Consider the following 8,114-nt stretch of genomic DNA (forward strand, 5'->3'; position numbering starts at 1 on the left):
GTAAAAAAGAACACTGGGTGCCTTTGTTTGTTTGTTTGTTTCCTTCCCCCATTTTTCTACTCATTCATCCATAAACTAGACAAAGAGGAGTGTGGTCCTTATGGCTTTCCCAATCCCACTGACACCCCTCATAAGCTACATTTTTATACAACCGTCTTCAAGATTCATGGGTTCTGGGTTGTAGTTTGATAGTTTCAGGTATCTACCACCTGCTACCCCAATTCATTAGAACATAAAAAGGATTGTCTATACTATGCGTAAGAGTGCCCACCAGAATGATCTCTTGGCTTCCTTTGGAATCTCTCTGCCACTGAAGCTTATTTCATTTCCTTTCATTTCTCCCTTTTGGTCAAGAAGATGTTCTCCATCCCACGATGCCGGGTCTACATTCCTCCCCGGCAGTTATATTCCACGTTGCCAGGGAGATTCACTCCCCTGGGTGTCTGATCCCATGTAGGGGGGAGGACAGTGATTTCACCTGCCAAGTTGACTTAGCTAGAGAGAGAGGTCCACATCTGAGCAACAAAGAGGCATTCGGGAGGAGGCTCTTAGGCACAATTATAGGGAGGCCTAGCCTCTCCTTTACAAAGAGTATACAAACACATGAGGGGTGACAATGGGATTGGGAAAGCCATAAGGACCACACTCCCCTTTGTCTAGTTTATGGATGAATGAGTAGAAAAATGGGGGATAAGTCTGTTTTTGAATTTATTTCAAGAGGAGGGAACGTTTATACTCAATGGAAACTCAGTTTAACTTGTCTGTAAAGATTTATCACAATTTATTTTTGCATACTGATTAATCCCTGTTATGAATTAAAATAGGTAATTAGGTAATACACTATTTATAATGTATTATAGCTATTAGTAAGCTGTAAGTATTCAAAACATAATTAGTAGCAAAGTGTATAAGATGGAAAAGTTTTGCGTGCTATTAACAGTAAATTTTGCAACCTCCTAAAGCAAAACAAATATTTCAGTAGTGCTCTAATGATCCTTGGGTATAATTTCGAGTGACTGAAATGGTGGTAGGTGGGCATTGAGAAATGGATTTGAAGCTAATGAGTTCTTAATGATACTCTTTCTTCATCTTTTGCCCTTTATTGCTCTTAATATTAAAAATACAATTTGAGTTACCTCCTTATATAACTGATGAACTTCATCTCTTTTCTCAATGATATATTCATTTTCATAATTCTTATGCTTCAAATCTTAGACTTAATAATAAAAATAATATCTACCACTTAGCATTTATAATATGTTAGATATTGTGCTAAATTCTTTGCACCCTTATATATAATCCACTCAACAACATTTTCTTTTTTTTTGCCTTTTATTTTGAAATAGTTTAAGACTAATGATAAGTTGTAAAATAGTACAGAGTCCCTGTACCCTTCACCCAGCTCCTTCATGGCAATACTTATATAATCTTAAAACAGGAAACTGATGTTGATAAAATACTATTAAATCAAATTTAGGCCTTATTCAGATGATAACTGTTTTTATATGATCTTTTTTTGGTGTATATAGTTCTATGAAATTTTATCAAATGCATCTATTCATGTAACCATCACCACAATCAGGATGCAGAACTGTTCTGTCATCACAAAAACTTCTCTTTGTTACCCTTTAGTAGTCACGCTCTTGCCCTAACCCTAACCCCTAACAACCAATGATCTCTTCTCTGTCATTATAATTTGATTACTTTGAAGGAGATACAATTATTTTCTCCATTTTAATATAGGGTACTAAGATACCAAGACTCTGGGAGGATGCCTTGCTGAAAAATCAACCAGGCAGTAAGAGATGAGTTGGGATTAGAACAAGGCCAATCTGACTCCAACACCTATGCACTTATCTGTGCTCTAATTTTCCTTCTTCTATTTTATAACCAATAAGTGCCTAGGTCTTATGGGTATAAAAATTGTTGTTTCCAGGAGCAATGCAATTTTCCCTTTGAAAATTCTGTGTTTTTTGTTTTTGTTTTTGTTTTCACAACATAAGTGGTCTTTTATAAGTTATTTTAGAAATTTCTATATGAGTAGAATGGGACATTATAGAATGAGTGACAGACAGTAAATGAATCTCTTCAAATGGTATAAAACTCATCTTTGAGGACACCGTCTACTCAAATACCATTATCTGACCCTTTTTTAATGCTGCACACAAAGGAAATTTTGACTTTTCTGGTCTGATACTTTCTGGTTAAAAGACTTTTCAAATTGTAGGATGCAAAGAAGACCCCAGAGAAAAAGTTAAATTACAGATACTTACAAATGCAAGAATATTAAGATGAGCCATCAAGTACAAAATTTGAAAACCAGCATAGAATAATAGCTGTATAAGGTGGTTTAACTTAGACTGCAAAATGGTAGCCTGTGCACTGAATCTGGACTGCAGATATTTTTATTTGGTCTTTTATTTATTTATTTTATTTGTACATTGTTTTGGAAAACCTTGTTTTGAAATGGTCACAAGCATTTGAATATGGGAAAGAAAAATCAAATGATCTGGCACACTGTTTCTGCATGAGAGCTGAAGCTAAGAATTGCTTTCTCCTCAGTGTTGAATATGTACTTTCCAGATTTCCACTGTCTGTGTTGGCCCACCATGAGGGTGGTAATGGGCGCCAGTTGCACTTCTTGGAGAGAGCAATTTACAGTTCTTAACCATAATTTTTCAGTCTCATCTTCCTGTTCTTCCCTGGAAGAACCAGTGTTCTTCTGGTCTCTGGGGTTTCAAAATAGTTGTTTCAGACATTTCCTGCCTGTTTAATAGTGGTTTCTGTGAAAGGACTGTGTCCTGGAGCTCCCTACTCCACCATCTTCCCCGGAAGTCCTTGCATATCTATTTTTCATAAACATTATCACTTCTTGGAACAACTCTTTCTTATAACTTTTTCCAGGAAATGCTGATTGAGAAAGACTAGAAATGTTTGAACTCTAGGCTTTTCATAACCTCCAAAATAATTGACTTTCTGGAAATGAAAGTCTTAAATTTTTACTTCATTATTCTGAAATCAACATGATATACCCATTAATGCTGACTGAAACAAACACTCATTTAAATTGGGAAAAAGGTTAAAAATAAAATCTCATGATCCAAGAAGAAGTGTGAAATTGGAGCCTCCAATGTAATACTTTATGGTCAGCATATTTCAAATGAGAGAGAAAAATTATCCTTTTGCAGAAATAACTGCTAGAATGTGACTTTGCTTTTTATTTCTTTATTCGTATTAGGTCCTGAATTCAGTAGATTACAAGCCAGATGATATCAGGAAACCGTCATGATTTTCCAAGGTGAGGCATTTATCACTTAACTAAGCCATTCATTCAGTCTACAAATATTTGTCAATTGCTTCCTGTGTCCCAGACACTAGGTATAATTTAATGAACAAAACAACAAAACTCAGCTTTCCTAGAGCTCACAGTCTTGTGGGAAAAACAAGGTATAAGCAAATAAACAAAGCAATCAACATATAATTACTTGTTGCCATACGGCTGTGAAGATAGCAAGTCAGGATGCTGGGCTGAGAATAAGGGTGTAAGGAGGGGACATTCTTCTTCATACTGAGTGACCCTGGACACACTCTTGGAGAAGATGATATTGGTACTGAGACCAGAAACATCAATAGGAGCCATCAGGGACAGGCAGAAAGACACAAATGCAGGCAAAATGGGCAGTATGTGGAGAATTTCCCAAATGGGAAAGACCTTGGTGTGTTTGACCAGCATCTGACTTGGCCCTATGGCTAGATTACAGTGAGTACAGTGGGGATTGGTGGGGTGGTAGGTGGAAATGTTAGGTAAAGAACGGTCTTGCAGGGTCTTACCTTTTTTTGCCGTGAAAAGGAGTTTGGATTTTATTTGAAATTCATTTGGAAGCCAATAAACAATTTTAAGCAGGGAAAGGACGTGATCAGCTTTATGTTTTTTTTTCTGGTATCATTATGACTACTATAGATATTGTTAGGAGGTAAGTTTAGAAGTAGGGAGATTTGGCAGAGGGCTAATGCAGTTATGTAGGTGATAGCTGATGGTGGCTTTGACAGTGGTAGTGATGGCAGAATTGGAGAATAATGTATGGATTCCATGCATATTTTGGATATAGGAATTGCTGATCATTTTTATGTAGGATGTGAAGGAGCAGGAAGATTCAAGGGTGATGCTCATGTTTCTGACTTAAGTAACTGGGTGGGTGGAAGGGAATTTAATGTTTTAGGAAAGCTAAGGGAGAGACAGATTTTAAGAGAAAAGATAGCAATCCAGAATTGAGTTTTGCAGATTTCTGTGGAATAGCCTACTGAAGAAGTCAGTAGTGAGTGGATGAGTCTGGAACTCAGAGAAGAGGTAGGGGCTACGGTTCTCCTTTTGGGGGCACCTCTCCATTTGATTACATGTTTGAGAAAATATAGTAAAGAAATGTATGTAAACTTGCTGGAAGTATTTCCTGCTGAGTTTTGGTTCCACTTTTACATCTTGTTTTACTTATCTATCAGATTTTATAAACTTTATTTTTCTCATTCATGTCCAAGAGTATTTTCAAAATCTAGAATTAAGTGAATCTGTTCCCTAAAGCATGTATTTAGCCCTAGAAGAGCCAGTTACATGTTACTCACAGCTGGGTTGAGTCAAAGAACCCTGAATAACTGAAAAGCTTATATTGCCTAAGAACAGACTCACCCATGGATATAACCCTGTGAACTTACTTTTTCATAATTTCCTTTCTAAATTCACTGATCAACAGGTGGTGACAACTCAGGAAAATCCAAATATAAGCCTCATATTTCATGTCTCTTACTTATTTAGAATAATGACCCTTCAGTTTATCTACATGATAGAGCAGGGGCTCATTTTAATAGAGGAACTCACAGGGAGGTTAAAAGAAAAAAAAAAGATGGGGGGAGTCATGAAGAGAGCCCTGGACTCAGACCCAGCCTGGTCCAGATCCTGGCTCTGCTCTTTACTGACTCTCTGTGACTTTGGGGGAAATCACTTAACATCATTTATATTTATTTTCTCCCCTGTACTATGAGGGGGTTAAATAAGCATTCAAGAAAAATCCAAACTGAAGTTTTAAAGTAAGCAGAATTTCTTGATGTTTCAATTTATTTGGCTTTGTTTCAAATTCTGTAAATATCATTTAAATACTGCTTTTCTGGTTGGCATTTGTTTACAGGATCTCAGAGATCAATTGCTTTTCTGTATATATACCATGTTAGATGTAAGATCCAGACCATGCATTTGATATGTATGTTCTGTGTTTTTTTATTGCTATTGTTTTTTTTTTTACAAGCCTTTAGAAAGAGGTTTTCCTTTCTTTACTTTTCACTTTATTTACCTAAGGTAAGCAGTTGTTTTGTTTCTGGAATTTTTTTCTATTGACAACTCTGTGCCTTCATTCCATTTAATGTTATTTGCTATTATGGCCCACTAGGTAATTAACTCTGCATTTTAGAAAATTTAGAGGCTGAAGAGAGGTACTTGAGAGCACTGTTGAATAGATTTTTTTAAAAAATTATAATAATTCAAGCTGTGTTAATCTTAATCACGGAATTTTAAAATGTGTGAGACTTGCTTGTGTGTGTGTTTGGGTAGAAATTATGTCAGAGAGAAAAACAAAATTATCTCTAAGAGATTGAGAAATCAAACCAGTGTGAAAAAGAAAACAAAAGACAGAGCTCCCAAACCACTGTCATCCCAAGTTATATGTAAAAATAAGTCAAAAATATTTACGTAAACTTTCAAAGGAGAAATTGATTTGCAGCTATATGTTAGGTTTAAGTTGTGGGCAGTCAAATTCTTCAAAGATCTCTTCTCAACTATACTCTCTTTCCAGGCAATCTCAGGTATGGCTAGGGCATTAGTTATCAATTAAATGTGGTTATTCCAAATTTACATTTCCTGGCCAGACCCTCCTATGAGCTGCTAAATTCACAAATGCTTACTTAACATCTCTGCTTGGATGACTCAAAGTCATGTCCGAACTAAAGTAATTTCCCCTACCTAAATCAAGTGTGTGTGGTGGTGGTGGTAGGGGGGATGACCTGTTCTGTGGTCCGGGTACTTTGTGGGGCTCCAATGAGCAAACTCCAGAAGTATAAGCTGAAGTATCTTCATGGCTATTGTCGGAAATAAAGCGGTACCTGTAAGGGAATAAACGCTCTCTCGGTTCTGGAGGAGAAAAGAATTTATTTACGATCTTGCAAGATGGGGCGTCCAGCCAAACACGCGGAAGGCTGGCGCCCCAGAGGAAGAGAATGGCGATCTTTAAATCTCCTACTCCTAATTCGCAAGTCCCTCCCCTGTTTCCCCATTGACTGGGTACTACAGAGGTTACAGCCTATCTGAGAACACTAACTAATTCATCTTTTGAGATTTTAATTTGTACAGCCAATCCCAGAGAGCCAACTAGCTCATTATTGAGATTTTGAACTGATTAGCCAATCCCCCCCCAAATTTTTATTTTATTTTATTTTATTTTTTGCTGTGAGTTCCCACCTCTGATACTACCTCATGTCTCTTTACATCAGGCAGATTCTCTCTTCTCTTTGCCTGGGGCTTGTTTAAACTGGTTTTGCCTCCATTTCCCTTATTCCATGCTGTCTCTATGTGAAAACGAAACTTATTCCTTTCTTACAGATTCCCTCCTCTTTCTTTTTAAACACTTTTAGTTTTCACATTTTAGATTCTCAAATTTGCTAAGGGCTTTTTCACATTCCTCATCATACGGATCTTTCTTATTTTTGATTCTAGTGGTTTTGATGGGTTTTTGAACTAGCCTTTGAGCACACGGGATTATGTAGCACCCAGCTGTTATAAACATTTTGGCTGGAATGATAAGGAAAATTAAAATAGATGTTGCAATTCCTTTCCATTTCTCAAACCAATTTTCCAACCATTCTATGAGTGGGTTGTTAATGCTAGAATTCTTTTCTAGTTTCTGAAATAAGGCTGTTAAGCCTTGTAGGGCTTTGGTGATAGTTCCATTAGGCGCGGTATTATAGGGGATGAATGTGCGACAATTTCCCCCAACTATAGCACAGACGCCTCCTTTTTCAGCTAGCATCATGTCTAGGGCCATTCTGTTTTCCCATGCCATTCGGCTAGTGGCATCTAACTGTTCTGCTATTTCTTTAATGACATCCCTGGTATAGTTGATAAATTTTAGCTGATGATTGACATTTTTATTGATGGTGACCCACCAGAATAAGGACGATTTAAATTCTGCAGCTACTTGATTTTTAGCTTTAAACTCATTAGGAACTTTCTGGGGAACCCCTATACTATCTACAAACATTTTTTTATTGAAGGAACTAGGTACACTTTGTACATTTTTCTTTTCTCCTTTGCCTTGGGTTGGTACTTTTTTATTACTTTCAAATGCCAGGGTAAATGAGATAGCCAATTGAACCAGAGCACAGGTTCCTCCCCACCTTTCAGGTAGTGTTGGCCAGAGGATGCCCTTCCCACAGTACCACCAGAGGTCTGCTCGGGGTATAGTTAGGCTGGAGAAGTTGCCAGTACTATCCTTGCTCACATTCCACACCTGTGTACACAGAGCCATGGTACCAAGATCCTGGAGCCCTTCTTCCCATCTGGAGAGACAGGCAGAGTGGTTTCCGGGACCAAGGTGAGATGCTGGTATGGCTTTGACACTTCCCTTCTGGACTGGAGGGAAAAGGGAGGACAACGTACTACAACTTTCACCAGGAGTAGCATTTTGAAAGAGGAGTGTTATACATTTAAACTCCCTTTCATGCTTTTTCATCCCCAAGGGGAAGGGCATAATCTGAACAGTGGGTTGTTTGGTTGTATAAGCATAACAGTCACTTCTGTTTAGACTCTGGATGGTATGTTTGCCCCATTCTACCCAGGCATTTGTATTTCCATAACCTGTCTCTATTTCTGTGGTTTGCTTTAAGTCTTTGGCCTTAAGTGTTCTAATGACCTTGGGGTCAATTTGAACTGGAGAGTTAAATTCCAGCCAAGTTTCCCTTAATGGTTTTTCCTCCAACCTGGGTAAGACCCATCCCTCATACTGTGTGGTCCACCAAGCAGTGTTCCAAGAATAACAGGGGTTAGGTGTCTCATAAGTTATACTCTCAAATGTTCG

The 8,114-nt window shown here is 37.7% G+C and overlaps 1 long non-coding RNA gene across 1 annotated transcript in view; it reads left to right on the plus strand.

The window, feature by feature from the left end:
* Window positions 1-3,297, plus strand: part of LOC119506455 — a 119,328-nt gene extending 116,031 nt beyond the window's left edge. The window contains exon 3 of the long non-coding RNA XR_005211002.1: window positions 3,239-3,297. This is a non-coding gene — a long non-coding RNA (uncharacterized LOC119506455). The remainder of the gene's footprint in view (window positions 1-3,238) is intronic.
* The last annotated feature ends 4,817 nt before the right edge of the window (window positions 3,298-8,114 follow it).

Source organism: Choloepus didactylus, chromosome 11 (genome assembly GCF_015220235.1).
Source record: "Choloepus didactylus isolate mChoDid1 chromosome 11, mChoDid1.pri, whole genome shotgun sequence".
Taxonomy (NCBI): domain Eukaryota; kingdom Metazoa; phylum Chordata; class Mammalia; order Pilosa; family Megalonychidae; genus Choloepus; species Choloepus didactylus.